At 39.9% G+C, this 19,513-nt stretch overlaps 1 long non-coding RNA gene across 4 annotated transcripts in view; it reads right to left on the minus strand.

Annotated features, from left to right (window-relative positions):
- Positions 1 to 19,513, minus strand: part of LOC104150972 (uncharacterized) — a 257,069-nt gene that overhangs the window by 178,942 nt on the left and 58,614 nt on the right. For all 4 annotated transcript variants that reach the window (XR_011138045.1, XR_011138041.1, XR_011138040.1 and 1 more), the window contains exon 2: positions 10,044 to 10,143. This is a non-coding gene — a long non-coding RNA (uncharacterized lncRNA). The remainder of the gene's footprint in view (positions 1 to 10,043; positions 10,144 to 19,513) is intronic.

Genomic DNA, 19,513 nt, shown 5'->3' on the forward strand with positions numbered 1-19,513 from the left:
ACACGATCTGAAACAACCATAGAATATTTTTAGCACTTACTGACATGAGACAGGGGATCTCTGGTTCTCCCCATCATCTGCAAGTGAGGTTTTTTTGCACTGACCCTTCTGCACAGCTTACCAATGCTGGTTACTGGATTACCCCTGAAATGATGGTTTGACGGTTTGCCTACATAAAGCAGACAGTAACTCTTAGAAACATATGATTTTAAATAATAACTACCTCTGAAAGTTTTTACATAAATGTTTGTGCATTCTAGCTTGATATAACTTTTTTTTAAAAAAGAAATAAATGTAAAATAATGTACACTTTTAAGAATAGTTAAGAAGGAAACTATTCCTCTCACCATCCTAATTGCTAATGCCTATCTACCAATCCAAAAAATATCAAAGGTATTCATTTTCTCATAAAATATGTATTGTTTTTTATTTTAAAAGAAAGAAGGAAATCAATTTTAGTTTGAAAGGCACATTAAAAATGTAAGCTCAAGAGTATGGGATACATTTCACAGAAGATTGCAACTGCTAACAGTTTTTTTCTCATCTACCAGAAGAAATCAAATGAAACCAGTTCGCCTCTAGGGTTTTAAACATCATTACAATTCATCTTAATAATGAAGTTAAAATTAACTGAAAGAAGACAAAATTAAGAAAAAAAAGCCTCAAAAACCTCTCTCCCTGCCAACATACGGGTTTATTGAAGAAAAATGGATAAAAGTAATGTCTGCTCTATATATTTAAAGTGAATGGTGAGACATTAGGGGTGTAAGTGTGATTGGATTCAGAAGGTACAATAAAACTGCATATACATTTTACAGAAACATTTTCGAAAGCAATAAATCCATGTGTTATGAACAATACAAAAAGCATATAAAATATAATAACAAAGGTATGCTATAATTATACTCCAATAACACTCATACTGTAAATGCATGGTAATGCATGGTTTCAAGATAGCTTTTTTTATTATTACTATTTATCTGCAAAGGAATGAAAGCAATGGTGCAGAGGTCAACACGGGCATCTAATCTATCCAGGCCATCCCATAAATGCTTTAATAAGTTTGCTTGCATTCCTCAGCCTTGATCTTAAATTGTGCTGAGAGCTTTCCACTCTACAGTGCATGGAAAGCACCTTACAGTATTAAGCCTGCTGTCTCCCATACCCTCAGAGATGAACAAAATGTGCACTAAGCTTATTAGAAATGTTTTATATCACAAATTAAGTCCTTTAGGAAAAATAAGGTTGTCACATCCCAGCTATGACAATGATGCTGACAATAATGGATAGCGCTATAAAGCTGAACAAAAGGAAAGCACTGGTGGTTTCTATGGCTGTCAGGAAAGATCCCCATCTTACTCTCTTTTTACCCTGTTCTGACTGTCAATTTTAGCAGCACAGTTTCTCTTGTTTCAAATCATTGTTCAGCCATTTTAAACACTCCACATACCTAGAATAAGGCTCTGGAAAAGCTACCAGTTGTTGATTCCAGCTTGATGAAGCAGTCTTCACTGTAAAGTGAAAGGGATCTGACCTTAAGAGGTATTTTCAGGTGCCTTTTTGCCGTAGATGCACAGGAAAAAATTTTCACAGCTACTAAAATAGAATGGATGAAGGGAGGAAGGAAAGGGTTGAATTCACCACAGGGAAATTGCCCTTTGACAAGTTTCTTCACAGATTCTTTTAACCTAAGAGCCTCAAGGTAACAAAGCAGCTGAGTCAGCAGCAGCTAAATTTGAAATCACAAGCTCCAGAAGCGGGGAATTAGAGCCAAGATAACACCAGGAGCATTCACTGGAACTACAGTCTTCCTCCTACGTCTCCCCCTCATTTTATAGCATTGCCAGGGAACATGCAGAAGCACATAAAAACCTTGAGTTTAACCTCACTGGTAGAATACAAAAATTTACAAAGCTTTGCGCTCAGGCAGTGCAAACATATGCTTTATTGCCCTCTCATAAGTCTCTGACTAATCCTGAAAACTACCATTAGCATTAGTGAGTGTGGTCAATCTTTAGCACCCTTTTATGTGCATCACCCCCTAGAAATGGAGTTCTCTCCAAAACACACCTTGCCTTCTTTCAGGCCTCTCTGTACCAGCAGTCTCCTTCAGCGTACAGAACAGACGTGCCTACTGTTCGACTCTGCTGCAGGACAATATAGATGCTAAAAGCTAACGTGTCCAAAAAGCAATCCAACACAGTCAGGGAAGAAAAATCCACCAAAGACTGTTAACACTATTAAAGCACTTAGGACTCTAGAAGTCTCTAAAGTGAATTGCTGAAGGCTAGAACAGTATTCTGGGGAAGTATTTTTACTTTTGGCCCTTACACTCTTCGTGAACATGTGTCACTGGCTACTCTCAGAGATAGAACACTGTGTTAGATGGACCTTTGGTCTGGCCAGGGACAGTTGCTCTTCTTTTCACCTACAGATTTTTGAAATCACGGACTATGGTTACTGATAAAAATGGAATAAAGCAAAATGAAAGCTTTACTTCCAAACCGTACACATAAGTAATTACTGTTTTATTTGCCCTCCCCTCTGTTCTCCTTGGTTGGCTGTAATGTTTCAAGGCTTGCTTTTATAATACATTTGTCCAGCAACTGCAAGGGACTCCAACCTGTTTGCATCCTCTAGATGCTACTGTGGTACAAACAGAAGCAAACTGCACTTCTTAGAGATCTGTGTGCAGTCGCAGGGCCATGATCTCATTGCAGTGACAGAGACATGGTGGGATAGTTCACATGACTGGGATGCTGTCAGGGATGGCTATGTGCTTTTTAGGAAAGACAGGCCAGGAAGGCGAGGTGGTGGAGTTGCCCTTTATGTGAGGGAGCAACTAGAATGTGTGGAGCTCTGCCTCGGGGTGGATGAAGAGCAAGTTGAGAGCCTATGGGTAAGGATTAAAGGGCAGGCTAACATGGCTGACACTGTTGTGGGGGTTTACTACAGGCCACCTGACCAGGAGGAAGTCATCGATGAGGCCTTCTACAGACAGCTGGAAGTAGCCTCACGATCACAGGCCCTGGTTCTCATGGGAGACTTCAACCACCCTGACATCTGCTGGGAAGAGAGCACAGCTAGACACAAACAGTCAAAGAGGTTCCTGCAGAGCATTGATGATAATTTCTTGACTCAGGTGGTGGAGACGCCAACGAGGAGAGGTGCAATGCTAGACCTTGTACTAACAAACAAAGAAGGTCTAGTTGGAGAGGTGAAGGTTGGGGGCAGCCTTGGCTGCAGTGACCATGAGATGGTGGAGTTCAGGAGCCTATGAGGAGGAAGCAGGGCAATAAGTAGGATCGCAACGCTGGACTTCAGGAGAGCTAACTTTGGCCTCTTCAGGGACCTACTTAGGGGAATCTCCTGGGGTAGGGCCCTAGAAGGAAGAGGAGTCCAAGAAAGCTGGTTAACATTCAAGTATCACCTCCTCCAGGCTCAAGATCGGTGCATCCCTCTGAGGAAGAAGTCCAGTAAAGCGGGCAGGAGACCTGCATGGATGAGCAAGGAACTCCTGGCAAAACTCCAGCAGAAGAAGGAAGTACACAGAATGTGGAAAAGGGGACAGGCCTCTTGGGAGGAATACAGGGACATTGTCAGAGTGTGCAGGGATACGACAAGGAAGGCTAAGGCCCAGTTGGAATTAAATCTGGCAAGAGATATCAAGGACAACAAGAAGGGGTTCTTCAAATATATCAATAGCGAAAGGAAGACTAGGGAAAAGGTGGGCCCACTGCTGAATGGGGCGGGTGCCCTGGTGACAAAGGATACAGAGAAGGCAGAGTTGCTGAATGCCTTCTTTGCTTCCGTCTGCTAATGTCACCCCAGTCTTCAAAAAGGGCAAGGAGGAGGAGCCAGGAAACTACAGGCCTGCCAGCCTCACCTCCATCCCTGGAAAGGTGATGGAACAGCTCCTCCTGAAGGTCATCACTAAGCATCTGGAGGACAAGAAGGTGATCAGGAGTAGTCAGCATGGATTCACCAAAGGGAAATCATGCTTGACCAATCTGATAGCCTTCTAGGACGGAATGACTGGCTGGACAGATGAGGGCAGAGCAGTGGATGTTGTCTCCCTGGACTTCAGCAAGGCTTTTCACACTGTCTCCCATCACATCCTCCTAGGTAAGCTCAGGAAGTATGGGCTAGATGAGTGGACCATCAGGTGGATTGAGAACTGGCTAGATGGCAGAGCTCTGAAGGTTGTGGTCTTGTGGGAGTGGTGCAGTCTAGTTGGAGGCCTGTGGCTAGCGGTGTCCCCCAGGGGTCAGTCCTGGGCCCAGTCTTGTTCAATATATTCATCAATGACCTGGAGGAAGGGACAGAGTGCACTCTCAGCAAGTTTGCTGATGATCCAAAGCTGGGAGGAGTGGCTAACACACCAGAAGACTGTGCTGCCATTCAGAAGGACTTGGACAGGCTGGAGAGTTGGGTGGAGAGGAACCTCATGAAGTTCCACAAAGGCAAGTGCAAGGTCCTGCACCTAGGCAGGAATAACCCCATGCACCAGTACAGGCTGGGGGTTGACCTGCTGGAAAGTAGCTCTGCTGAGAAGGACCTGGGAGTGCTGGTGGACAACAAGTTAAGCGTGAGCCAGCAGTGTGCCCTTGTGGCCAAGAAGGCCAAGGGTATCCTGGGGTGCATTAGGCAGAGTGTTGCCAGCAGGTCCAGGGAGGTGATCCTGCCCCTCTCCTCAGCCCTGGTGAGGCCTCACCTGGAGTCCTGTGTCCAATTCTGGGCTCCCCAGGACAAGAGAGACATGGCACTCCTGGAGAGAGTCCAGCGGAGGGCTACCAAGATGATGAGGGGACTGGTGCACCTCTCCTATGAAGGAAGACTGCAAGAGCTGGGCCAGTTCAGCCTGGAGAAGAGAAGATTGAGAGGCGATCTCATCAATGTGTACAAGTATCTGAAGGGGAGGGGGTGTCAAGAGGATGAGGCCAGCCTCTTCTCCGTGGTGCCCAGCAACAGGACAAGAGGCAGCGGGCAGAAACTGAACCACAGGCAGTTCCACCTAAACCTGAGAAAAAACTTCTTGACTGTGAAGGTGACAGAGCATTGGAACAGGTTGCCCAGAGAGGCAGTGGAGCCTCCTTCCCTGGAGATATTCAAAACCCGTCTGGATGTGATCCTGGGCAATATGCTCTAGAGGACCCTGCTTGAGCAGGGAGGTTGGACTAGATGATCTCCAGAGGTCCCTTCCAACCTAAACCATTCTGTGATTCTGTGTGCCTTTCTGTGTTTAAGTAGGTGAGTATCTAATTTTTCTCTTCTTAACCCTCCTTGCAATTGGAAATAAAACTACAAGAAATACAGATCAGAGATTTAGCCAGTTTCTCTCCTGAAAAGGTAGGCAGGCTGTTATGGCTCTCTTTGAATCATCTTCTGTCCTTTCAGATTATCCATCCTTTCACTGTACTTTCAAGACCTTTGTGGTTTGTTTCACAGAGTGAATGTATGGAACAAATCTGCAAATCCATGAAGTGTCCAAGAGCACATAGAACTGCAGATGAGTTTAAAAAACCCTCATCTGCTTTTTTAAATTAAAATAGAACTTTACTTCTCGTTGTAAACTTTTAAAAGTAAATTGGAAATGTTTTATTCTAATTAGCTTTTTCAAATTCTTTTTTTCCAGTCTAGATTGCCTACAGCAAAATATAACCTTGAAGATCTGAAGAGACATAGCAGAGAAGATATTGACCGAGCTGTTAGCTAGAAGAGTAGATCTCAGTGGACTTATGAGTTTGGACTTTGATGGAACTAGCATAATGAGTATTTCCCTACAGCCCAAGTACCCATTTGCAGTAAATACACAGTGTATTCATGTGGTTTTTTGCAATTGTTTGGTAACAGTGCAAAAGCATCAGGATCTTTCAGTAAGTAGCCAAAAGAATAACATACCTGGAACATACTGTCGGCAGTGTTCACGCTAACAGCAAACAAATGACTCTTCTCCTTCGATAGTGCTTGCTGAATGGATCAGCAAGATTTTGTCTTAATTTCCCACTAACTTCATACAAACATTTAAGTACTCTGAAAGAAATAAGAGCTGAAACACTCCATAACTGCAGATAATCTTCATCCTACCAAGAAAGAGAGCGCTTACTCATTTCATTCAGCTTTTCCAAGGCAGCTATGGGTGACAAAGAAAATGGCAGCAGTGCATGGACCTCTTACACGATAACTAGTTTATTACTATGAACAACTTCAAAATGGTGGGATGGTGCTTCTAAAATTATCATCAGAGTAATTAATTACATAAATAAAACTAATGAGAAGTGATGCTGGCCTGGATTTTTCAGTTATCCATAATTCTGAGTGAAGTCCAGTGGAAGACCCTGTGCAGCAGTGTTAAAACAACCTGTTCTGGTACTAACAGATGCTTCACTTATGTGGCAAAGTGACATATCTGAATCTTACAGGAAATCCTTATCCAGCATAATTCATCTGCAACCTATGCAGTTTAACACAAAAAATATAACGCAATTGAGTAATTAGCTAACAGATATCTTGACTCCAGTAAGGTCTGAATTTCCTCCCATGCTCCTAGAAGCAGAGAAGATACTGACACAGGAAGGAAGCCATTCCTGCATCATTACTGAAACCTGAACTTAGCATGACCTAATATTATTTCAGAATATCCACTTACTGCTAGACTTCTAAGCTCAGTGGGGCAGGGCATTCTGTTTGACTGGTATCTGGCTCAGCAAGGCAATGATTCTGTCTCAAGCTGCTGGTTGCTACTGCAGTATAAACATCTATAAACATCTAATAAAAGTGACATAAAAATAGTGTAGTTCAGATTATTTACCATGCTGTCTATGCCTAAAATGACCAATGTTCTCTTTCCACTTTGCTAGTAAAAAATCTACTAATGTATAACAATAATTAAGGGCCAGCTGAATGAAACAGCACTGATTATCCAGTGAAAATTGTCTTTATGTATTAAGAAACTCAAAGAAAATACAAAGCTCTGCTTTGTAAAGCAACCATGATCTCAGAGGTTACACATTAGCACATTAGCTACAGCACAGTTCACCACCTTCCAAAAAGCAGTAATAATTCTTTGAGCAGCAGCAGCGCCGTGGCTGTGATGGTTTGAAGTTTTCTGCTTCAGACCTGAAAAGGGCTTGTGTGCCTGAAAGCACATCTGTTTTATGTTACTTGTTCTAATAAAAGATCTTTTCCTATAAGCCTTGCCTACCTTATGAACCTTCATGATATTCACTAACCTAACACTGTTTATTCAGATTTTCATCTACTTTCCAAGCACAAAACGTCAGGTCCATTACGAGACAGTAAGTAAGGCAAAGCAATGGAAAGCAAAGAAGGGAAGCAAGAATGGGTCCCTAGTTATTTGTGATCTGAAGGGAAGCAAGAATGGGTCCCTAGTTATTTGTGATCTGGAGTCTTAGAGACAGCATATATACCTGGGTACATATTTATGTATATATACACATATATGTGATTGAACTTCTGAAATCCTGGATCCTACGGAAACGGACGGGAAAACAGAAGTCTTAATGGGACCAAATGATTGAATCCAGCCAAGTATGTGAGGTTGTAATACTGAGGCTCTTCACTGCAGAGTAAAATATTTCTGTTACTGCAGACTGCCAGCAATTATGAAAAACCTTCAGCGCACAGTCTAATAATTGCTCATGTGCAGGAAATTCTCTTTATTTTCTATTCTGTAAAGGTTAAGGCGGGCACTGAAATCAACACTTCTGTCTTCAGTTGTTTAATTCCATGATTTACATTTAGCAAATATAATAATATATCAGCATCAGAGAGGAGTAATAATGGTGTTTAGTTTGCTACACATAAATGATTCCTGCACATGCACAAAAATCTAATGTGCTTTTGATTTTTCATTCATTGGTAGGAATTTTAGAGCTTTTCATCGCACCACTGGTTTCAATCTCAGCAGAAACACAGAAATAAATTATGTGCCTTTAAAATCTGAGGCTTTTGTAGGCGGAATAACACTTACCAGTAACTTGTACTGAGTAGAAATTTAGTGATTTCTTCCTTGAATAAATTGAAGTATATGATCACTAGGTAAGTGAGGGACAAACATGCAAATAAGTGCAGGAGGAAGTTCCTAAAACAGCATGGAAAAGATGTGCCCCACCTCTACTCTAAGTGTAAATTGTAAAAAAGAAGATGAAAATATGATAATGTATCTAAGAATATTGAGTGTAATATGGAAAGTATTAATTTCAGTGATAACCATATAGCGCTGTCTCTGGGTTACTTATGCGCTTCCAATATTGTTCTAAAAGAAACAGATGAAGTTACTTTCAGCAAATGCTTACTGTAGTTGCTAAACTGATAATGGTAGTTTGTGAGTTAACTGTGTAATTTTTCCCACAGGGAAATACATACCGATCGCTTTATGTACTTCATGTAGTTGAAAATCAGTGAAGTAACTTAAACTAAAAGAGTGTCGGACTCATGTACTGGTTTAAAGTCAAATTATCTTTTAAGTCAGTTCCTTGTCTTTAAAAGTTTACTTAAAGAGATCATATTTTTCAAAAATATATTGTATGAATGTATGTATTGGACCACTGTATAAATTACTTAATGCCATAAAGAAAATCTCTATGTAGAGATTACCTTGTTTTCATGATCTTCAGTCTAGTTTTTTAAATATACTCGTTATATATTATTCTTCCGTTTGACATATTTTTAGAGTTATATATTTTTTTTTGTTGCTGTTGTTGCTTTGTATTACCGGAAACAGTAATCCATGATCCTATATTCAGTAGATGATAAGACTTTAAAGACTCGATACCGATTTTCAAAATGCATTGGCCTCAGACAGTTCTATACTTAAGCACATTCTTAAATTTCCATATGAATTTAATTGCCATCTACAGGAAGAATGTGCATGCAGGAGAATATATTCCTAAACCAAAGGTGAAGTATTATTCTTCTATCTTTTGTTTTGTTTTGTTTTACACTTATAGCAATAAAATCAGTTCATTACCTGAAAGCATTCTTTACAGTTCACTCTTCTGACAATAAGTACCACAAATAATGAGTATACTCTATTTAGAATGTTAGGCAGGAGAGGAGGGGCTTGCTTTGCTACTATTCTGCTGGATTATGTCTTCAGGTATGTTGCTGAAAGTTAAATAATACACTGAAAGATGGAGAGTGCTAAATAATATAGGTTTGCAGGGTGTAAGTTTTCTTATGCTAAGTGAGAGAACATTCTTTGAATAGAAAATTGTAACTGGAAGAAAAATATATCCTTGTGCTAGAGAACTTCTGGCTTTAATTTTAGTCAATAAAAACAATTTATTAAGTTTCCAAATTAGCTATAATATGTATATTCTACATAAATTCAGGCAATTGTTTGAAAACCTTTTACACATTACGTATTATATATCAACACATGAATAAACACAGGAAAACAGAGCATGTTCTTTCTGCGTCATTCAAGTTATAAAAACTTTAGGGGAAATCACACTGTTTGCAATTTGATCAGATGGCATCTGATCACTTAAACCTCTCTTGTTTAAGACATTTGCAGTTCTCTGCACTTTCCTGTGAAGCTGGTGTCATATCTTCGCCCTAGCTCGTACTTTAGATAAAATATAGAATCTGGAGAGTTTCCTCCAGTAATAATTTCTATATTCTGTATTTCCAAATGAATGAAAGCGCCAATATGATATGTACAATAACGTAGCATTTTTCTTTTAGAGGTACAGAAACTAGCAAATATAATGCAATGGTAGCAGCAATGGCAGCAGTATGAATCATTATTATATGATTTCTATTTGACAGCATCTAAGAGCTCTTCAGAGTGGATTCTCTAGCTCTTATGCTAGAGATTAGAGACCATACCTCTGTTTTAAGAGAGATGCGATTCACAGGCATGGTTCCTGTATGTGTATCCTGACTAGCTCCTGACTACAGAGCAGGTATGCTCCACAGTGTTCCTACAGTCCTGACACTTTGACTCTTTAGACTGGGGGAACTATTAGAGAACAAAGGATACCGCATGTTGCTGGGAGATAGGTAACAGCACTCACCCAGCTCTGGTCCTGATACGCAGCAAGAATGCGTCTTGTAGGTTCCACAAAGGGATCAAGGCTGCTGAGCACATTTGCTTCAAAGGGCAACAACACCTATCTGAACAAAGAAATAAAAGATAAACTGTGAGACAGCATTAGCCAGCATTGTGGGCAGAATCTCAGGGAAAAGAATTCTATTTTACCAAGAAGGATATAAAATAGCGATTCTGACTTCATAAGGTTTCCAAGAGACTGTAAGACCTTTTAATTCAGATTATATCAGAAGTCATGATTTAGTGCTTGAACCTACAACATGCTTTGTAGGGTCCTCAGAATTCCCTTTGGTTACATCTCTGGTAGAAAATAAGTAGGGCCAGCAGATCAAGAAATGAGCCATGTTTGTTCATACTGTTCACTCTTAGCATATTTGAGCACAGCTGTGATGTGTATCAGCTATCGTGTTTTCAGATATTTCCTGAGCAGAGTTCAGGGACTAGCGCATGCCAGGAATCATTCATAAAAGGCAGTTTTTCAGCACAGCCACCCTGTTCTGAAGATGAGAGTTTGGCTACTTTGATGTGAGTAGTGGTTTGTAACCTGGCTTCAGGATCAGAAAACAGTCTCTGTTCTTCAGTAGCAGAGGTGCTGCTTTTGAGCCTAATGTGTCCATTCAGTGACCAGTTTCACCTTTCTCTGCAGACCAGAACCGGGATCCTGCAGCACTCTGCTCAAACTCCAGTTTCACACAATAAGCCATTTAGCTTTGCTGTCCACACTACCACATCCCAGTTTCCCACTTAACTACCAATAGCAATATTACCTGCAGTTCAACACTACTGAAATATTGACTAAACTTTCTGCAAATGCTTGATTAATCTGTAAGATGCCTTGCTGACACTCACAGCCAGGCTTCGAATTCCATGTTTAAACTTCTGATGACACTGATGATACTTCAGCTAGTCAAGGTATCTCTTCGAAGTTCTATCTTCTATTTATTCTTGACATGTCATTGCTTCATTTTTTTAGGGTACCACCTGAATTTAAGTTATTTTTCTCCTATCTATCTTTGCTATTCTTCTGGCACAAACTAATACTAAATATTCCATTCCTACATGCTTTGCCTTCTTCCTAGGAGGCAAAGATTTTTTTAAACATGTTTACTCAAATCAAGTGTCATAGCTTCTAGGCTGATACATAAAAATCTTCCTATTGGTAATTCAGCAAGCACACGTTTCTAGACTATATGGTGCAGTTTGATAAGACAGCAGGAAGGAAGCTATTTTCTGATTTAAAGATAGTTTATCTTCTTTGACACCTTCCATGCTAGTTTAAAAAAAAATCTTGGAAAATACTGGCTTCCCAAGTAGAACACAGATTGTTGTGGGCATATAAAATATCTAAATACTACTAATCTCAAAGAAGTTCTTTAACTTTTTCTATATTGATCAGGATCAAGTACCAGAAATTAATTCTTATGGTAACACATATATCACAAACTTAAGCCTTAAACCTTAACAGCACTGCTTGTATGGCACAAACAAACTACAGATAACTCCTGCCTATGTTGCTGATGAATCTTTCACGTGTCAGAAAGCTTTCACCAAAGAAAGGATTGCCAAAAATCAATATGGTCATGGACTCAACAGCTATTTCAAGGAAATTTGCTGGTGCACAAATGATTTCATTCATGCAAACTTCTTTTTCAACCTCTCTCCCTCCAAGCGCAGTCAAAGAAAGAATGACATACAAATCAGATATAACACATTTCTTAGAGCATTAAAAAAGCCCAGTGATAATACATTTAAATAGCTAGAGCTAAACGAATGATATTTTTTTGCCAACTAAAGTTGCCATTTTTTCTGTCCAAGAATTACCCAAGATCCGATTAAAACAGCCAATGCGAGCCATCTAATCATGCCTTGTTTGTTGTGTGACAGGTCTATGAAGCCTCTGAAATGTCTACATTAATATGCAGTACATATTATTTCTGTTTCTCTTATGCTGAGTTGTATGTATTTAGCTGCGTTTATAATTAATCTTTCAATCATTCTGTGCATCTCTGGCCACAAAGAGGTAATGGCCTGGCATTCAGTTACTCTATATTTTAAGACATCTGGGAGCTCTATTGAAATAGGCTAATACTTCTTTGAATGCTTTGTGAAACCTCTGGTGCTGCCTGCCCTGTCCTCTTTCTCAGAAGCTGCTGGAATTCATCAAGCAGGAGTGTGAAAAAGTAGCTAGACCTTGCATGTTGGAGCATGCAGTCGCTTGGTTTCCAGTTCATCTCTGTGTCTCCTTCACGGTAATGGTGTTCAGAGCAAAAGACATACCAGACTTCTGGCTTTGAATAGGGTTTCAAGACTGTTTCAACACCACTGGGAGTGCCAAACAGCTTGCATGCTTTTCTTTGTGAAGATGGCAAAGTGTTTTTAGGGAGAAACACTGTCCACAGTAATGCTGCTATTGTCTTTTCTGGAGCTTCAATTTCATCCCTAATGCTGCAGATCTGACAGAGCAGATTAAGCATTTGAGGGTAACAGTAGACGTATCTTGCTTAATGAACACCTGGTTAATGAACAAGTCACAGCGGTCTATTACCAGGTGCACCTAAGCAGTTCCTGTATTTTTTTATGGCTCAGGATTGGTCACTGTTACTGCCAATTCAGACCACAGCTTGTGATTTTTCACAAGAAGGTTAATGTATGAGTATCTGCCTTCTAGATTACAATGGGCAAACGAAACGGACACGACCTTAATAATGCTGTACTTAGGGAGGAGAGGTTTTAATGCCCAGTAGTTGTTTACAGCCAATACACCTAATAATGGACTCCTACTCTAACAACCACAATTATAGTACTATGTTTCTGAATGAGCACAGTATCATAAGGGACCCAGGTGATCAGACATTAAGTGTATGACCACTCACCACTAGTCTGAACACAGATTTCAGAGAACGTAGAAGCTGATAGCTCACAATTTTTTGATGCTGGGGTAAAAAGATTTATAGTAACTCCCATACCGCATGTATGCTGGGAGCTCATCTCTTTTGCGTCTTCATAGACGTAGCAAAACACAGTGACAGCAAATGCGTCAGGAGTCTCCTTGCTGCCCACGCTGATAGCAGGGAAGAACTCACCAATAGCTGTTTTCCCTAAAAACCTATCTAAGTCTGGAGATGTCTTATGAGGAGCCGAACAGCTGTTAGCTCACCCTACCCACTGCTTTATGGTGTCAGGGCAAAGAGGCACCTGCTGTGAAATCAGCTCCTGATCCGGCCTGTCCACTTCTTCCCTGAAGTAAGACGATTCCTCTCAATCAGAAAGAGCTGTACAGGTAGGTATATACTTCCCTGCATTACGGCAATTCCTGACAAAGTTCTGTGAAAATCCATGCATCAGCTACAAAATATCAGGATTTTTTCTAAGTAAGTTATTGTACAACTAAGCATGTTATTCTTATCTGTAGCCTTTACTTGCCTTTCTTTGAAATCATGCTGAGAACAGGCTGAGTCAGGCCACAGATTTAAAGAAGGATCTAAAGGAAAAGATACAAAGCACAGAGCTGTTAAAAGTTAGTGTAGCATTTTTGCCTACTGAGTGAGGCTGAATCCAACAGTTAGTTTTCAAACTAGAAGTTAATTGCTACAAAAAACTCACATACTCGAATTATTCTTAGCGCAAACAGCCTACAGTATCAACAGGAGGGATAACTCAGTTCAAGTGGCTCAATTCTGGCCCCTAGGCTGCTGCTTTACTTGACACTAATTTTGTTTTTTCAGTTACACATGTTAGTACCATCTCATGTTTTTTCTCTTACTGTCACTTTTTGACCCATAACTGTTTCTAAGCTTGACAGCCTAGTCTCGGGCAGGCACCCGCAGCTCCTCAAACTTTCTTTGTGGTTTTTTTTTTCAGGCATTGAGATACAGGCATGCCACACCAATCCCATTATACAGACTGGTTCAATATTCCCACTTGATGATAATTTCTAAATGCTATTTTGATCTTGGAGCTTTATGGACCTGTTCCGAATTAATTTCCCAGACAATTTTTCTTCAGCCTCATTTGTATTCATTACATGTTTTAAACTGGTTACTTTCGTTCTTTTGTTCTTCTCATTAGTCTTTAGCATGGCTTTTTTCCTGATGGTACATTTTGCTTAGATAGATGCTTTCTGGCTAGTTTATTCACGCTGCATATCAGGTTAATGGGTCTAAGATTTTGGTATTTGTGATACCTGGCATTTTTATAAACAGAAACACAAATCGAGTGGTTTTATTTACACTGATGAAAGCATTTTAGCACTTTCAATTTCTACACATCCTCAATTCATATGTTTCTTTGCAATATCATCGTTTCTTTTAAACGGTTCTGCCTGAACTAGCATCACCTTCTTTCCCAAATGATCACAAGTCCATCCAACCAAGGTTCTTCTGAAAATTTTGCATGCTTACGAATGCTTTTTAGCATAAATTCTTCCTCAGATTAATTTCTTGTTTCTTCAGATGAAACTGCAAGGAAAAGTCTGCAGTACTCCATGAAAGAACCTCCTAGTAGGAGTAGTTTAAGCAAAAATCTAACTGTTTTGAGATGCGTCTTGATTACATGGCTGGATTAAGCCTCATGTCCCAGTGCATCCCTTCTCACCGTATGGTCCTAGCTGAATTTAAAATAGCCATTAATTAATTGCTCATGCTCTAGATGTTTGGTTCTGTAACAAAGTATATGATCTAAAAATATACCTATCTGATACACTTTTCTATAATACTTTCTGCCAGAACATATGGGGATATTAATCAGGCTACTTGCTTTCTCCCCCCACATTCCTGAAGAAGTCTTTTCCCCCTCTCTTCTTCCTCTCTTTCTTCCCTACCCAAAGTCCATTTTTATCATTTGCTTCAAAACGTGGCCCAGCCTTGCCAATAATTTAATTTTATCTGGTTTTGTAATCTAATTTACTTACGCATTTTCATTTGCATTAAAGAATAATCAAGTGATTCTACATTCTTAAAAAGAGCACTGAGATCACATAAGTTCATCTTTCCTTACTCCATTTCCCTGTTCTATTCATCACCCTGTCACCGACCAACAACCCCTACAATGGGAGAAGGCTCAGAGGGCAAGGTGCTCCATAAATCTCAAGGACAGCATAGGATGCGGTGCGCTAACTACAGCTGTTGCACAGAGAACTGACTTTATCTCAAGACAAAGGGGACCAGAGGGTGGTGTTCATCTTAGATAAGCAGCCATATCTGTTACGTGGACCTGGTGCCTGGTGTGAGTGTTTCTCCCTGAGCTGACCAAAAGCATGTGAATGTCTCCCTGAGGTTAGCCACACCAGCACGGGGAAGTGTGTAGGTGGTTCAGCCCCCCAAAAAAGTATAAAACCTCAACAACTAACAAAGAAATTTTGAAGAGAACAATGAGCATGAGCTGGCATCAACTCCTGTATTCCTTCACGGTGACTGGGGATGCCCAGCGTCGTGACGGTGAGCATATTTGAGAGCAGCAATGGCAAGCGCATTGGCATTGTGCCTGAACTAAATTTTGTTAAGTGTATACACTTGTATTGTGATACACTTGAATTATGAATTCAGTATATTGCTGAATCACTCTGCTAAATCAAAATCCTGTGTAACATCAAATTCCCTCAAAATAAACTTTTATATTAAACATTGCACTCTCCGTATGTGTGGAATATCTAAAAGAACCTGGTTAGAGAGTACTGGACTCTGACACACCCAGACTCATCATATCCTTGACAGTATTTAGTCTGTCAGCTCATTTGGAGAGATTGACTTTTCTGTCTACCGTACAGCATCTAGTACCTTTTGGGATACTATTAAGTGAGAAAAAATGAAATCATGGCAGCAATCAATTGGTGACAGTGCAGTATATAGTTTTCCAAGTTCTCTTACTTATTATGTGATAAAACAGTAACTCTTGTAAAGGCAGGTAGTACCGTTACCATTGTCTTGAATAGATACCACATAAAGATTCAAGAGACGATCTTTTTGTGCCTAGTTAAGAGTCTTTCATGGTATTATCATCTCTGGCTGCATTTCACCACATCTCTGCTGGAGGCTTCCTCCTCCATGGCGCAGCTGGCCCAGGAGACTAGATAAACACATTTTCTCTGATTTAGTGCAAAAATATAAAAACTAAAACAAAATAAAAAAAGCAATCAACCCCCTAAATTTCCAGCAGTTTTACATGAAAGGCAATAGAGAAATATAGGAAGGTTCATATTTTGGTTATAATTTTGATTAGGCATGTACTGAAATATGCTGGGAGTGTATTACTGGTATATTAGTAAAAATATGGGAAAAGGCCATTTTCTCTAGTCTATTGAAGAAGGTGAGGATTTTCCTTAGAAAAGGCCTGCAAAATTCAGCCTAATAAATGCTGTAATAAGATATTACTAAATTGTCCTGAGATTTTCTGTTTTGTTTTGGTTTTTCCATCTCTTTCTAACATGTAACACTTCAGGGTCAATGAAGAAAGTCATTTTACATGCAGAGAAAGTCCTGGCACTGAGTTTATAGATTGTCCTGTCTTCCTAAAGAGTCCCCTTCCAAATCAGAATATCAAATAGATTCACATTAAAGACTGAATTCGAACTGGTGAGCCTTCCTGTAATTAACTGTGATAGCACAGGGGATGTAGAATGCCCTTTAAAACATAGCTGTAGGCTTGCAGCTGCCTTTCTGAAATGTAGTACTTTAGTCACTGTAGTGTACGTTACAATTTAACAGTGCAGTAAGCACTTTCAAAAAATTGACATGTGATGTGGTAAAATCCAATCAACTAAACACACACCAGTTTCCCCTTAAGGTTTTTTAAAAGCACCAGAAGCCATAATGCCCTTACTCGAGATTGCCCCAAAAGTTACACGGTTGGATTTTGCTAGCCATAAATAAGGTTTACAAAGACATAGAAAGAAACAGCCAGTCAGCTTCCACTTAGTATCTCTCAATTTAGCAGAACTAAAGTACAAAACAAAGCAATCTGATCAGTGTTTATGGAAAAATGGTTACTTTGCCTCCTGGCTGCCAGCTCCACTGCTTACAACAAATCGCCCTGAGCTCAGGCTTCAGTCTTATCAAATCCAAAAGCACTGCCCTCTTCTCTGACTTGTGGTCCCACATTCAGAATTAATAATAATTTGCAGGATGAACTTGCAATTAAAATGATAGGTGAGTTTGTTTATTCCATCAAAGCAGCACACGGCTGTAACGATAAGACCTGCAAATACTGTCCACCGGGAGAGCTAGAGAGAACGTTGAAGACTCATAACGTAGTATAAGGATTCACACAACGAATGTGAGGCCTTTTAAGCCCAAGACAGTCAGAGCAGGAATTTTTAAATAACTGTCAAAAAGAAAGGGTTATCTGCTTTCCTGAATGCTGTGGAGGGGACCTCGCAAGACAGGCTGATAGTAGAATGAAAAGTACTAACAATAGATTACTTGACTATAACCCACTGCTTCATTAATGCCCGGGGAGAGCAGCAATACAGGAATTGCCCTGCGGTTCTTGCCCTAACGGTGAACTGTGCAATGAGTTTGCCTCTGCATTTTTCTCACGGGAGTACTTCACCCACTTGTGCTTCGGGAGGTTGAAATGATGATAAATGATAATGTTTGGATGGAATTTAGATCCAAAGGTGACGAAATAGATACATAAACTAAAGCTACCTCCACTCTTCTACCTCATTTTGAGTGCATCTTGATCAGAGGCATTTGGCATTTCTAAGCACAAAACTCTAGGGAGGTCTATCTTTTGCTACATACATATGTATAGGATTACCAATACTGAGGCAATAATGCCTTCCTGTGAGAAAGGTCAGTCAAAGGTGTAGGACAATATCATGAGAACTGGTTTCCTGAGATGCCTGAGGTAGTTTCTCTGACTCAAGATATTGTCAGGAGAATCACTTTCCCCAGTAACTGGGTTAGTGGCTTAAAAAAAGCAACGTTTAAGGATTCTGCTCTGCCCACCTCTCTGTACGACTGTTTATTTGAAATCAGGAGGAAATCCTGCATCTTTAAGCCAGCACTAGTCTCTAATCTGAAGCTAATATTGTTACATGGAGTGAAAAAAAATAAAATTGAGGCAGATAATGCCTCATTCAGGCATTCAGTTCAGAAGAATACCTAAAATTAGTTTTCCCCTTTCTTTTATCTGTTTTCTACGATTCTCATTCACCATCAGAAAAATACTTATAGGCTTTCCTGTATGCTCTTTTTTCTTTTTTTCTTTTTCTTGGCTCCCACATACTCACTCTATTCCTTGGCATATTATCAGTCATGATTACTACGACTATAGGTATTTTTTTTACTTTACACAATTTCATTTCATACTAAGAGAATGGCACTCAGCACAAAGAATAAAAATGCAGTTCTGTATTTTCAACAGTTATTCAAATAGAGTTTCACTTTTTAATGACAATTTTTATAAAAATAGGACAAACATAGAGACAAAAACCCTGCTCTACAGAATAATCCGGTGGAATGAAGCAGTATTCTGCCTCCTCTCAGTTGCAGCTGGCTTGTTGTTTTGCACGTTCATTACCCAAAAAAAACCTAGGTGAAGTTTACATGAAATAAGCTTTCCAAAATACGGTAAGTTACACCTAGAATATCTTAGACAAACATTTTGAAGGGAAGAGTACAAACAGATTTCTGCCTCTCTCCACCTACAAACCTGAGGAAAACAGCAAACTGCATTTTGTAAACTTCTCTTTGGCCCTAATTTATTACATGACAAGAATTTTTTTTTAATAAATAAATAAAATAGAGTAGTCGACAAAGCAAAGCATAAACAATATGAACTGTTGCAAATCCAAATAATCTAACCATTTCTGAAGGGTCAGACAAACCCTGAAACACATTATCCATTATTATTCTGATATTTCGTACAATCTATCATTGTGACAAACACCCAAGCTGCCTTCATTTTTCTATACTCTGGAGATACCCTGCATCCAGTGAATTCTAGGTCACATTTGAGTCTGCAGAAACTGCCAGCCCTGCAAAATGTGAAATCAGTTACTCATACAGCAGAGAAAGCCCAACGAAAAGTTGCAAGAGATTCAGTGATGTTTATAATACCTGAAAAGTGAAAACATCAGTGAGCAAAAGATTTTAAATGTGGGTAGGTGTAACCACTGCAGCTGCTTTAAGTGCAGAGGCCTCTCAGCCCAGCCAGAGAACGTGCAGCCGTGTGCCTTTGAAGGTCACTGCAACCAGCTGCTCTGGAGAGGCAACAGGAGTCCCTGGGCCACCACCAAGAGCACCAGCTCTCTGCCCATCAACAGGGCTTGCAGCATGTGCTGATTGCTCTTTGGCTTGGCTAAAATATGAGGTGCTCACTCTTTGTTCACTGTTTTTACTTCTTCAACGTTCTTGCTCTTCATGTCACCAAACTGCTGTAGAGAAGGCAAAAAAGCACTGGCAGAAAAAGCGTGTCAAGTTTGCCTGATGGGAA

This window comes from Struthio camelus, chromosome Z (genome assembly GCF_040807025.1).
Source record: "Struthio camelus isolate bStrCam1 chromosome Z, bStrCam1.hap1, whole genome shotgun sequence".
NCBI classification, from domain to species: Eukaryota; Metazoa; Chordata; class Aves; order Struthioniformes; family Struthionidae; genus Struthio; species Struthio camelus.